Raw genomic sequence first — 15,020 nt, forward strand, 5'->3', positions numbered from 1 at the left:
CTAGGTAATTTCAAACTATCAAGTATCCAGTGTGTGGAAGAGAACTTAAGGCTTATCCAGTATCTGTATGCTTCCCACACACTTTTCCCAGCCTCTCCTCCAGCTGAATCAGAACCATGTTTCTAGTTCTGGCCAATGGACTGTGGTATTAGTCACTTCCTGAGTTGTCACTTAATTGAGTTAGTTAAGAGACTACATTACTCCTTTAATTCTCTCTTGCCCTGCCTTGGCAAACTTGGCATGGCATATCTACAACATAGAAGATGGCCAACCAGCCTGCTTCATATTTTGTAATAAAACAACTTAATTATGCTAGGTTCTTGGAACAGTTAACCAAGCCTATCCAGATGGAATCCAAGCCAGATCAAATTGTAAATTCTGTTTACACTGTTGCTACATAATGGAGCAAAGATAAACAGAAATATCCTCATTTTTGGTCAGTGATACAGAAAATCAAGCTTGAATTACATGAGCAGCCTTTGTTCAAACATATTGTACCATCAACAGAATAACAGAGAGAATTCAGAATGTCCTTATGGATGTGACAGTGGCCCGAATGCAGAAAAATTCATGACAGGAGACTTTAGGGCTCCTGCTGCTCAGAATAGGTCTTTATCTCCTTGTGCGTGTTCAGGGCACACCTCTCTGGGTTATTTCCACATCCCTCGAACATAGCTGCTAAGTTTCAGGGGTAACTGTGAAGCTGACTCAAACAATAAAGGGCTCTTAAATACCCAGTTGAGACACCAGATGGACATTTCAACACACCCCTGAATTATCTAAATCATCCAAGAGACTCTGACTCAATACATCACAGAGTGCTAAATACAAGTTCTTGTTTTAACTCTGACTCTACTTAGTGCTGTGGTTAGGGCATGCCCCTTAACCTCTTTGAGCCTTAGTTCAGAATTAATGAAAGAAGGAGGTGGCCTCCATGATATCTGGAGTTGCTTCCTTCTCTAATATTCTGTAATTTATTACCCTAACCACCATCTTTATCACAGTGTATCTGAGTTCTGTTTGTCTTGGCTTAGGCAACCATATGGGATTGAAAAATACTTCTCTGTGGGATTGAAAAATACCTCCAGGCTGCAAGTTATTTGAACTTTTCTGGGAAAGAATTTGATATTTTTTAAGGGGTCTTAAAAGTTTTATATTTCTTGGTACAAGAACGCCACTTCTGCGAATTTATCCTAAAGATACAACTGGGAATACAGGCACCAAATTAAAAGTACTATATATGTCTAAAATTAGGAGAATGATTAAATGAATTTTTCAGCCACAAAACAAAAAACAAATCCATTTTCAAATAATTTACATGAAAGTGACTATCTTAAATATTTAGTGAAAAGAATATATATTTTTAAAACTGAGGAGAAAGGGCTGTGGATTTAGGATGACTAGATTTGAATCCCAAACTTAACATTTACTAGCTACATGACTTGGGGCAATTTATTTAACCTCTCAGAGCCTCAGTTTCCTCTTCTGTAAGATGGAACAAATAACAGTACTTACCTCATAAAATTTAAATGAGTTACTATTCCAAAGAAAATAAGTTACTCTTATCATACTATTAAACAAGCTCATGTTATCCTCAACCCATCTCAGACTACAAAAGTAATAAATAAGTAAATAAGTAAAACCAGATGAGAAATCCTACTTGGATACTAGCTGCTGAAAAGCAAGAAACATTTATATAATTCTCTTGGCAATTATTCATACACTACTTATAACATTTCTCTTGCTGTTTTCTTAGAGGGTTACTGGAAGCTTCTGTGTTGTTCAGCTCCGTGACTACAATTAGAAATAAGTTTCCTGAAAGCAGGGACAATAGATCTATTCTTTCTACTCCCCTGTTGGACCTGGATAACACTTACACGCAATGAAGTTCCAAATTAACAAGAGTAACTAAGCCCTTCTTATAACCAAGATCATCTGTTTATAAAGCATCTTCAGATCTGATGTGTCAAAGCCCACTCATACTCAGTATACCCCAAAATATCACCTTATCCACCCTCCCACTGCCAGAAAACAATCGTTCCCCCAGTTAACTATTTTGCTTAACAACACCACCATTCGCCCACTTGCCCAGACTCAAAGTATGAAAACCATCTAGAGTCCACGTATACCCTTGAAAACTAACTTCTTACTGAGACCTATTGCCTATATTGCCTTACTTCAATACTCCCTTGCTCCAAATTTGGCTGCTGTCCCCTCCCACCTCGATTTCATCTGCTCTAGGAAATCCTCCTTGACGGCCCAGACTGGAGACGGCCCCTTTTACATCTGCTCAAGGTACCCAGTTCTCACTTTAATGGCCTCTCTGTGTGATTAGTTGTTGAAGGCCTGTCCTCTTCATTAGCCTCTATGTCCATCCCTGTATTGTGAGAGCCTGCATAGCAGGAAATTGGGGTCCCTCAGAGGTTAGGCTCCTGGACCACCCTCCATTTTGTTTTTGTTTTGTTTGTTTTTGAGGCTCCTGGTGTATTAAAGAGGAAGAAAATGACAAAACAGAGTTACAGAAACTGTCATTGCTTTTCAGTGTTTAAATTTACCTAATAGATACTTTCAAGACATATTCCAAAACATATTGACTATATTGGAGATTACATGAAAGTTTAACTTGGGGCTCTTCCTGAATAAGCAGCTTTGGTCAAATAATCCTCCTGAGCCATCTCCATGACCTAGCTAACAAGTTCCTGCTCCCCCAAGGGCTGAGCAGACCAATATATCTTAGCACAGTCATTGGCATGTACTAGGGAGGCAATAGTGAGCAAATGAAGATTTTTGAAGAGTGATATAAGGTGGTCAGGATGGGAAAAGAAATGAGGCCTTATTCCTACAGAGTTGTAAAACCTCTCTATCTTTAGCTTTCTAATCTGGAACAATCCCAATGGTTCTCTGTTTAAAAGACCCAAGAAAAATGAAGTCAAAGAAGGCTTGCTATATTTGCCTGGCTAAGGGACCAAGAAGACCCAATTGCTCCTGGCAATGAAAACGGCATTCACTTGTCTTCATGTTCATTGTGGAGAGAAAAAACTGCTCAAATCCTCAAACAACACTTCATTGTCATCTCCTAGAACACCATTATCCAAAAATCTATCTTTTGTTCCCAGATTTACTATTGCCTAGATTTGCAATTTAGATCCAAAGACCAGACACATTCTCCTTGGAAAGAGAACTCAGGGCTTTCCTATCCACAAAGCAGATCATACTTACTAGACAGCTAGCAAGAACCTCAGGAAAAATCACCAAGATAGGAAACAAAAAGGTCCTTCCTCAACATTCTCCCTGCCTAATCTCATTACATGTAATCTCATGGGAAAAGTGATGCATCCAGGTCTCGAACAGTGATTTGTAAGATACGATCACTGGCTTCCAACTGCAGTTCACCCTAAAAATTCAAACTACTCCCCTATCCAAAAAATTCTCTACTCCTGACACTAAACATCATCCTTTGGGCTAAAGACAAGAAACATCTCCTGATTACCTTTATTGGCCTCTTTTTTCTGATTGTCCCCAACATACATACACACTCACTCACCACCCAAAAGGGAAATATGTTAAATTCAAGCAATTAGAGATAATATTAGGCAAATCCCAAGATCAAAATCAGGTGTTACATGTCAATTCCCAGTGTTCCAGCTACATAAACCACAGACCAGACCTGTGCACAGAAAGAGGACAGAATTCAAAATACACCACAGAAAGAGGGTCTACAGTTCTCTTGGTAGAATCCACTAAATAGCTAACTTCAATATGAAACAAATACCATGAGGAAAATCTTGAATTAAAATTTCATCTTAAGCCATCACCAAAATAAAATATTCCTAAATTTTAGTAAGTGACCCATATTTCAGGCCACATTTGTAAATTCCAGTACACTAAACCAATTTGAACTATTTCTTGATTTTTCACTTTACTATTTGCATTAACACTTGAAGCAGAGTGTATGCAAGCATATGTAGCTTTACATTTTTTGACTCTCCCTCATTCTGTACCAGGCCTTTCTCTACCAGATTTCAACTGCTTTGAAAGAGTTTTCTTAATTAAAGTATCCTTACCTTTACAATTTCCTCAATGCCAAGTCCAACTCAATTCTCTTCTCTGAAGAATTTATAATGGTTCTGGTCTCAGGAAGGAAAAGCAGATACTGACGGGTCTAAATCCAAAAATGCCTACTCTTCCTCCTTAGAGACTAAACCAATATTCTCTCATGTCTTTCCAACATAATGAAGTCAGAAGATAGGCCTTCATAATATGCCTGTATAAATGTAAATCTGTGACCACACCCTTTTCAACATCCTACCTTCCAGTCCAAACATTGTGTAATTCCCCATAAGACTCAAACTTTACTACCACCCACATGACCACTAGCCTCAATCAAGTGCCACCTTCAGTAAGAACGGAAGTAAATGGAGCATATGTGATCGTTGCTATCTCTCATCCAGGTGATGAAAATGGACAGAGGTAAAGGGAATGGTTACAGCAGCTGTAACATTATAGAGCATGTTTGGTAAGTCCTATGAAGAAAAACATTTCCTAACATACGGTGCCTCAAGCAGGAGACTGCCACAGGTGTTAGAGTTGGAGTCATGGCCAGAACCAAAGTTATAAAAATAAGGAAAGATAATGGAATAAAATTGCTTTAGTTCATGAATGAAGCTCAGTTGTCCTTAAGGAATACACAATCTGATAATAGACAAGTACACAAATTATTCTAAACCAATGTGAGGATTGCACAAAGTGAAATGGGAATAAGGAAGAAACAACAGTTTGACACCAACCTGCATAGCTAGAAGCTGTTATCCTGTCTATATACAAGTCTTATTTCCCCTCTCAATGTTAAGTCCATGGTGAGCAAGGGCCATGACCCCTGTAATGCTTTGCACCTTGTTACCACTTAATAAATAGCCAATGAATAATGAGGACTTGCCTGGGACTCCCTGAAACATTGACCTGGGTCGCAACCAGTATCAGAAACAGCTGGAGAGGGTCAATTAAATGCAGGTTCCTGGGCCCCACTTCAGATATACTGAATCAATCAGCAAAGGAGGCCCAGGACTCTGCATTTCTGACAAACACTTAACAGCTGATTTTTATGTGTTCTCGAGTTTTGAGAACCAAAGGCTTAGAGTATGTGGAGATGAGCAGAGTAGCACCAAGATGCTGAGATTTAAGTGTGACTTCCCTATCACCACCCCCATTGGCCATGTGGCTTCCATCAGTGCTGTAAACTCTAATGTGCTTGCTCATATCAGGCTTCATATAGCTGCTCCTGAGGCCAGCAGCTCAGTAGCTGCTCCTGAAGCCAGAATCATAACTTGGTTCTGTCAGAAGACAATAACCATTCTATAGTGCTGCCATTCTACTTATTTTATGTTATCATAGATTATTAAGATTTTATTTTATTTCATTATTCTCTTATATGTTCCTGCCTTTTATTCCATACCCATCTCAATCTTTAAATAACTAAAACCATCCATGTCACATGGACTATTCTTAACCAAACATCCAGAATGACAAACAGAACTCTAAAATATTTGGAGACAATATCTGAAAATATAAGACAGGGTTAGGCAATCCAAACATTTATGTTTTAATAAATAAAACCAACAAACAGAAACTAAGAACAAATGTTATGTTGCATCACCTTCATGCAATGAACAAAGTAAATAGAAGCCTGGACTCTTTCTGTTAGTTGTGGTGCGGTTGAGATGGAAAGGAAGCTGGCATTCACTGAACATCTGCTATGTGCTAATACCTGTTCGTGCATCTGTTCATTCTACCTTTGAAACAATTCAAGGAAGTATTATTATTTCCACCTCAGGTATGAGGAAACTGAGACTCTAAGAGATTTAAGTCAGAGTCAGGGCTAGTAAAGACCACAGCCAGGGTCCCAGGATCCTTGCATGTCTAACTCCAAATCCCATACTGTTCCTTAGATAAAGGCAAGGACTACAAAAGGTTTGTGAATGTTTCCATCAGTTCTTCATTAAGTAACTTCATGTAAGTTAAACACTTAAGGAAAGGATTTCTCCTTCTGCAACTTCTTTACCATTGAGCTGTCAGCACATGTAAAGGGTGTAAAGCTCTGCACGTAGCCTGAATATTTATTTACCACTATTGTAGTCCAAGTCAGAGTGCACAGAAGTGCCAACAAAAAGGAAAGTTGGGCTGAGTAGTCTGCAATGACTTCATTTAACAAAGGTCTATATGTGAGAGGTGATTATCAGTGATGTGGTAAGAACCTAAAGAAATCATTCTATAATTCCAAGTTTTATGCTGCTTCACAATTCAAGTCAAAGAATAGTGATTGAGTACTCTGTATCTATCTAAGAGTCTGCTTCAAGTTACTGAGGATTCCATGGTGAAAAAGTATATCCATTTTCTACTGCTGCTGTAACTCAGCTGGCAGATGTTCTCCAATTTTAAGGACCCATGTGATTAAACTGGGTGTGCCAGAATAATCTCTTTATCTCAAGGACATTAATCACCTCTTCAAAATTCCTTTTGCCCTGTAAGGCAATATTTTCACAAGTTCTAGGAATAGAACTGGGGAATAGGAGGACATTATTCTGTCTACAGGAACTCATAGCTGTTTAAGGTCTAGCAGGACAAAGAAGACAAAACACATATCTGTGATACTAAGGAAAAGAGCTAAGATTTATGGAAAGAAATAAAGTACTAGAGGGGTGTTAAGCCCCTTCATTTAATTCAGAGGAGGGAGAGAGGCATATGGCAGGATACTGGAAGACTGTAAGGGCCATTTGAGCTGGACCTTGAAGAAAAAGTAGGATTTGGAAAGATGGAGTTGAAAGGGAAGAACATTCTATACATAAGGAACAGCATAAATATACTCAAACATAGAGGAGTTGTTGAAGTTACTCCCGCCATAAGAGTAGGAGACTACAGAAAAGACAACTGGTACCTTATATATATGAGAAGTTGCTAAGTGGCAGGAATGACAATACAAATCACCAACCAGTGGAAACAATGCTGTTTTCACTATTGAGCCTCTAGTTGTGAATAAAAACTAAACTAGAATCCCGACTTTACACCAGATTCAAAACTAAATTCCAGGTGGATTAAAGACCTAATTGTGAAAATCAAATTTTAAAACTGTTTAGCAGAAAATATTTGAAAATATCCCTAACCTTGGGGTAGGAAAGGATTTTTTAAACAAGATAACAAAAAACAAAGTAAGAAGGAAAGTACTGACAAATTTGATCACAACAAAAATTAAAACTTTTATGTGTGAATAGCAAAGAAGCATAGGAAAAAATGGCCAACATCATTAGCCATTTGGGAAATGCTAATTAAAATAACAAATATCAATACACATCCACTAGAATGGCTAAATTTAAAAAGACTGCCAGTATCAAGTATTGGCCAGGATGTGGACCAACTGGACATCTTATATACTGCAGCTGGGAACACAAAATGGTACATCCCCATTCAAACACACTTTTTATAAAGTTAAATGCACTCACATGCATTTTGGCAATTCCACTCCGAGATATTTACCCAAGAGAAATTAAAACTATGTCCACATAAAGGTTTACACATGGATGCTCATAACAGTTTTATTTATAATTATCAAACTTGGAAACACCAAATGCCCATCAACCTAGCAAATGCATACAGAGACTGATATATCCCTAAATAAATGCGTTTATCTATAAAATCAGAGTGATAATAGTATCTACTTGAGAGGTTCCCTGTGAAAGTTAAATGAGTTAAAATTCAAAGCACTTGCTCTAAGAATTTACCCAAAGAAAACAAGATCATTGATTCGAAAAGATACACACACCCCTATGTTTATTGCCACATTATTTACAATAGCCAAGTTATGGAAGCAGCCTAAGTGTCTGTCCATCAATAGGTGAATGGATAAAGATGTGGTCATATACACAATGGAATATTGTTCAGCCATAAAAAAATCCTGCCATTTGTGACAACAGGGATGGACCTAGAAGATATTATGCTAAGTTTAATAAGCCAGGCAGAGAAACATGTACCATATGATTTCACTTATCTGTGGAATCTAAAACCAAAACAAAACAAATGGACAAATAGACAAAAAGAAGTGACTTGTAGTTACGATGGGGGAGGGGTCAGAGTGGGTGGGTAAGGCAGGTGAGGGGGCTAAAGGGCCACAAAAATCTCAACCATAATATAAATTGGTCAGGGGGATGATAGTACATCAGGGAGAATATAGCCAATGATTCTGCAACATCTTATGTTGGCTTGCTGATTCGACTGGGATTGCATTAACTCTATAGATCAAGTTGAGAACTGACATCTTAACAATATTGATTCTTCCTATCCACAAAAATATTCCATCTATTTAAATGTTCTTCTTCTCCATTTATTTAGCTGTTCTTTTGTTTCTTCCATCACATGTTTGTGGTTTTCCTCATAAAGATCTTATACATAGTTTATTAAACTTATACCTAAGTATGTCTTTTCTTTCTTTTTTTTTTTTTTGGTGCTAATGAAAATAGTATTAACATTGTTAATATCAAACTCCAATTGTTCATTGACAGTGTATGAGACAATTAACTTTATAAATTAACTTTGAATATGCAAATATAATTGCTTATTGGATCCAGAGTATTTTGTTGTTGTGGATTCTTTGTGATTTTTCTACATAAACAATCGTGTCATCTGTGAACAAAGAGAGTTTTATTTCTTCTTCCCAATCTGGTTTACTTTTTATTTCCTTTTCTTATCCTACTGCATTAGCTAGGACTTCCAGTATGATGTTGATTAGGAGTGATGAAAAGGGATATTTTTGCCTGTTCCTAATCTTAGGGGGAAAGCATCTGGTTTCTCACTATTATGTATGCTGTTAACTATAGGTCTTGTGTAAATATCCCATACCAAATTGAAGGAGTTCCCCTTTATTCTTAGTTTGTTGCTTTTAGATTTTTTTCTTAAAAAAGAAAACACAATTTTTTTCAAAAGAAACCCTGGGAAGGTGGTTTAGAGCCAGGTAATAGAGGACCTTAAAGGTCAGAATAAGAAGTTTAAGCGTTATTCTATGGACAATATGAAATAACTGAATATTTTGAGCAAACAAGGGATATAACAAAGATATGCAACAGAACCCTAAACCATTGTACATTATGGGAATTTAGTTTTATTTAAAGCTACCCAGAGAAAGGAACTCTTCCAACTCCTTCAGTAAACCATTCTGGTGAAATACAAATACTCTCTGTTAACCCTGCCTCATAGTAAACTTGAATTCCTTAAAGTGCCAGGGAAGATGCAGAACTTTCATTAGTCTTGATGAACTGCACCCCCAAAGACATGACTCCCAAACCAGGTACTCCACTACTCACTCCCTGTCCAGAAAAGAGATCTACATCAGTCTGGTCATGGCAGGGCACAGGTACCCCATGCTCCATTACTCCTACTAATGCAGTAAGATAAGAAAAGGAAATAAACAGCGAAAATCAAGTGACCACACCTGAATCAACAGTGTTAGCACATTCATTTGCACCACACCTTTCACAGGGGAGTTGCTATTGTCAAGAGCTCTTTTGATAATGACATCTAGATGAATCTTGGGTCTATCTACAGAGACGATCCTGCAGCCCAGTTCTCACGGCCTCGGCCACCTCCTCTTCTTTATTGCTCATCTTCCTCCATCCTGCTCTTACCTTCCTTTTCTTCCTTCTTCTTACCACAACAAAGTCTCAGGAGGGCAGCAGACACAGGTCTGGAATCTAAGCAAATGCCTCCAAAAGCATGGGGACCATCTTGGGAAAGAAAGGTACTTTTGTATCAGATTCCAAATTTTGGGTTGGTTTGGATTTCTGTGTGCCGAGGGGTGGCAGACAAAGGTGATCAATAGGAACCCAGAAAGCCAAGAGTAAGCAAACTGGAAATGATTTGCCAGCTAGGGCTAGCAATTCCATGAGTTCCCGAAGTCCATTGGCTTACAAACTACATAAGCATCAGTTCTTCTCACTCTTCAGCTCCATGCTGCCTGCTGGTGGGTGTCTTTTCCCTACCAGGTTACTCCATGAAACTCACTCTAACCTATTTTCCCTCTAAAAACCTATTCTGGTCCTCTACTTCCTCCTTCCTCCCTGACACCAACACAGACATAAATATGATTTGATCTGAATCCTTTTCCTTGGAGCAGGCTCAGCTGTGAGGCCTGGGCTTGGGCCTCCAGTTTTTCTCCACTGTGTCCATCTAACACACATCCCAATCTGAGAGCCACCCAGAAAAATCTTTTTGAACCCTCACCATGTCAGAAAGGACAGTGTGAGACATCAGAGAAAGGAAGTCATTTCTAACCTGAGGAAGGCATGCCATGCCCCGAGGAAGACTTTTGGCAAATTTCTAGCACTGTTGAGAGGAAATTCAGTTTTCTTTGAAATAAGTTCCTTTAAGGTTGCTCAGATATATGTGTGGGTATCATAACTAGTGCTTTTAGCTGCCTGCTCATTCATTCATTCATTCCCTCATTCCTCCATCTACCTTTTCATGCTTTCAACAAATATTCATGAAGCAACTACAATGTGCCAGGTATAACTTTATCTGTAGAGCCATGAGGGACATGAGATCGAATCAGAATCCTCATTTTAGCCTCATTTTAGGTTAATCCTCATTTAACCTCATGCACATTAAAGATTGAGAAACACTGGTCAAGGGCAAAATTTCTCAATACTGGCACTACTGACATTTCAGACCAGATAGTTCTTTGCTATGTGGGGCTGTCCATCCTTTGTAGGATGCTAGGCAAAGTCCCTAGCCTCTACCTGCTAGATTCTGGCAGCACTTTTCCTCAGGTTGAGACAATAAAAAATATCTACTGAAATTGATAAATGCTCCCTGAAGGGGAAAATAGTATTCCTTTCCCCAGGTGAAAAGTACTGGTTTAGAAAACACTTGGTCAAATTCCCTTAACATAAAAACATTTTTTCTCTTCTCTTGGGAAAAAGAGTAATATAACCTTACCTGTTAGCTATCACATCAAAATCAAAATAAGTCCATATCATATCAAATCAAAATAAATTATATCATATCAAAAGAAGTCCAACGAAGATTATGTGCAGCTCTTTCAGAATGATCACATATACATTACTGCAACTAATAGAACAAAACATAATTTGGAAAAATAACATTTGCAAAATCCCCATAACCTTTCACATAAAAATCTTTCAAGTTCGCTGTTTAATATTACCACTAAGGACAAAGAGGGGATTGACATCAAATATAACATACATGAGGTTAAGGAGTTATCACTGACTGTTACCATTGCCAATTATATTTGCCCAGGTCCAGCCTTAGATCTATGTAGAACATCTCCCCATTTTGAAAAAGTTGGCTAATGTGGGCATAATGTTCTGTGTCTTCCCTCAACAGTAGAAGTGGTAGCAAGGGAAGAAAAGTCATATTCAAATCCAGTTTATGAAAAAATAAATAAATCACATAAACAAAGACTGAAACCAGTGTGGTAATCTGAACATTGTGCAATTTTGATTGGAGCAGAGCAGGAAAAGTGAGCAAAATAACTCTTAGTCTTTCAGACTCTTGGTGTTAGGAAATTTATGTCTCATTGTTTATTTTAATTAATTAAAAAAATAGACCCAATCTAAGAAATAACCCCTGATTTTGGCCTATGACAAGTAAAGAAAGCATCAAGACAATTTCAGCTATTGATTAAATAACGCAGGGCAATGTGAGAGAGTTCAGGCTTAGCTCAGAGGGTGGGGAATTCATCAGCACATTGAAGTTGGAGAAGACTGTGTTAGATGCTTTTGTTTTGATTTTTGTCTTTCCAAAGAGTTCCAGTGGTAAGGTGCAGGTATGGCTAAGACTCTCTGTTTACCAAACCTCACAATATACCAGTAAAAGATACACAAGCAGGCAGCTGCCTCCATTTTGCTGTTTAAAATGATGTCAGAGAGGACAGGAGTCCCTAAGACACCCTTTCCGTAATAAAGTCTCTTTCTTTGAATGTTCCAGGATGTTGGTCTCTAGATACACACCATTAGCCTCCAAATATCCACAGCAGGAGGTCACTCCTTAAAAAGACAAATTATACTGAAGGTGGGATTAGCTAATAGCCCTACGAAAGCCAGAATGGGATAAAGCAGTGTTTCTCAAACTTGAGTAATGTGCAGACATTTTAAAAGGAAAATATTATTTCATAGCTGATGTGTGAACTTAAGCTGTTCTTATTATAAACTTTCTTAAATAGTTCAAAATGATATTTGGACAACTATAAAAATAAACCCATATAGAATTAAATAGAAGCAAACACAGATCAAACAAACAAATGCAAATCAAATATAACAATTATTTCTGGGAGATTGGTTTAAAGATGGCAGCATGAGAGGTAAAACAGAGACCTCCTCCTAAAACCACATATAACAAAAATATAATTAATAAAACTAATCCTGAAAGAGCAACAGGAAAGAAGTCTGCACCAGACTGCATAGACCTGCAGAAAAGAGAAGACGTTATGAACAGTACCAAAGCTATGACCCAAGCAGGAGCAAGGAAGAGAAACAGAGCCAGTAGGGAGTGGAGGCCTGGGACTGCTGAACACCTAGCCCTGGAGATCTGCTCTGGGAGCATGAACTTACATTGCATGGTGCTCTGGTGGTTTAGTGGGATTGGAAAGCTAAGACAGGCAGAATACCTGGAGAGACGGAGATTTTAGCTACTTGTAAAAAACAGGAATTCATATCCAGCTGATCTGGGTGGGCAGTCCGAGAGATTTCCTAAAAGGGAGAGGGCTGCTAAAGGGAAAAGGATTGCATGAGCTTACTGCTCAGGAGAAAGAATAGGTAGACAAAATTGTCTGGGTCACTCTGCCCAGCAGGTTGGGAGCTTAAACAATCTTCAGGCGCTTCATCCCCCTGGCTGGCTACACAGCTCCAAGGCCCCCCACCGTGATATGCAGCCTGCTGTGTCTTTCTCCCATCTAGTCTGCACCTGGCTCAGGCTCGCAAACTGGCAACCCCTGCCCTGGTGTGAGGCTAGACAGAGGAAAGCCCCACCTATGGCAGCTACAAACACAAATCATAGAGGCTTACACCTGTGTGTTTGGCCCACTGGTTCTGGCAGTGGAGACAGGCATAGCACCTGGGAAGCAGAAAACAGCTCTTTCCTCCCCCCAACCACCAACATCACTCCCCTGCAACCCCCGACATTCCTCCAGGGGCTGAGCAGCTCCAGAGAGTAGAGCTTCTGGGCACAAGAGGGCACCACAGACAAATTATGAAATGTCAAAGGAACCTGGTTCAAAGCAAAATTATGAATACACCGGAGAAAGAGTCAAATAAAATGGACCTCATGAATCTTCCTGAAATAGATTACAAAATAAAAATCATTAACATGTTCATGGAGGTACAGAAAGATACTCAAGAACTCAGGAACAAATTTTAGCAGAGATCCAATCATTGAAGAACACAATGGAGGGTATTAAAAGCAGGTTAGATATGCTGGAGGAGATGATAAATGAAAAAGAAATTAGGGAAGAGGAATACAAAGAAGCTAAGGCACAGAGAGAAAAAAGGGATCTTTAGGAATGAGAGAATATTAAGAGAACTGTGTGACCAATCCAAATGGAACAATATTTGCATTATAGGAGTACCAGAAGAAGAAGAGAGAGAAAAAGGGGTAGAAAGTGTCTTTGAGGAAGTAATTGCTGAAAACTTCCCCAATCTGGGGAAGAAGATAGTCTCTCAGGCCATGGAGGTGCACAGATCTCCCAACACAAGGGACCCAAGACAGACACCACCAAGACATATAATAATTAAAATGGCAAAGAGCAAGGATAAGGACAGAGTATTAAAAGCAGCCAGAGACAGAAATAAGATCACATACAAAGGAAAACCAATCAGACTACCATCAGACTTCTCAGCAGAAACCTTACCTGCCAGAAGGGAGTGGCATGATATATTTAATGCAATGAAGCAGAGGGCCCTTGAATGAAGAATACTTTATCCAGCAAGATTATCATTTAAATGTGAAGGACAGATTAAACAATTTCCAGATGAGCAAAAGCTAAGAGAATTTACCTCCAACAAACCATCTCTACAGTGTATTTTGGAGGGACTGCTATAGATGGAAGTGTTCCTAAGGTTAAATAGCTGCCACCAGAGGTAATAAAAAGGGATAGACAAAGAGTACAGAATGTGATACCTAATACATAAAGAAGGAGGGGGGAAAAAAAGAACCTTTAGATTGTGTTTGTAATAGTACACTAAGTGAGTTTGTTATGGAAAATACTGGAGAAACCTGGACTGGATCACTGACGGAAGAACCAATTGGTGCTTGGAGGTCTTGGAATGTTGGCATTTCGACATGCACAGGGCAAAAGAGGAGCCTGGAGGAGGGGAGGGGGGAGCTGGGAGTGCTTTGCCAACTGGAGGAAAAAGTGATTTGCTGACCTTGATGGCCGTGTTGAATATTATCCTTATCAAGCTAAGTCAGACTCTTAAAGAGTAAGGAAGTAACCCTTGAACCTTTGGTAACCACGTATCTAAAGCCTGCAATGGCAATAAGTACATACCTATTGATAATCACCCTAAATGTAAATGGTCTGAATGTACCAATCAAAAGACATAGAGTTACTGAATGGATAAAAGAACAAGACCCAACTATATGCTGCCTACAGGAGACCCACTCCAAACCAAAGACATACACAGACTCAAAGTGAAGGGATGGAAAAATATATTTCATGGAACTAATAGGGAGAAAAAAGCAGACATTACAGTACCTCTTTCAGACAAAACAGACTCCAAAACAAGCAAGTCACAAGAGACAAAGAAGGACATTACATAATGACAAAGGGGTCAATCCAACAAGAAGATATAACCATTATAAATACCTATGTACCCAACACAGGGGTACCTACATATGTGAAACAGATACTAACAGAATTAAAAGGAGAAATAGAATGTAATGTATTCATTCTAGGAGACGTCAACACTCCACTCACTCCATAGGACAGATCAACCAGACAGAAAATAAGTAAGGAGACAGAG

General features: G+C 38.8%; 1 protein-coding gene across 3 annotated transcripts in view; it reads right to left on the reverse strand.

The window, feature by feature from the left end:
- TMEM45A (transmembrane protein 45A) overlaps window positions 1-15,020 on the reverse strand; it is a 58,131-nt gene that overhangs the window by 14,508 nt on the left and 28,603 nt on the right. The window contains exon 1 of one of the 3 annotated variants that reach the window (XM_017653514.2): window positions 4,065-4,285. The exons of the other annotated variants lie outside the window; for them this stretch is intronic. The gene's annotated coding sequence lies outside the window, so the exon portion shown is untranslated. Of the gene's footprint in view, window positions 1-4,064; window positions 4,286-15,020 lie in introns of those variants that run through there. 3 annotated transcript variants of the gene reach the window in all.

Source organism: Manis javanica, chromosome 3 (assembly GCF_040802235.1).
Source record: "Manis javanica isolate MJ-LG chromosome 3, MJ_LKY, whole genome shotgun sequence".
Classification (NCBI taxonomy): domain Eukaryota; kingdom Metazoa; phylum Chordata; class Mammalia; order Pholidota; family Manidae; genus Manis; species Manis javanica.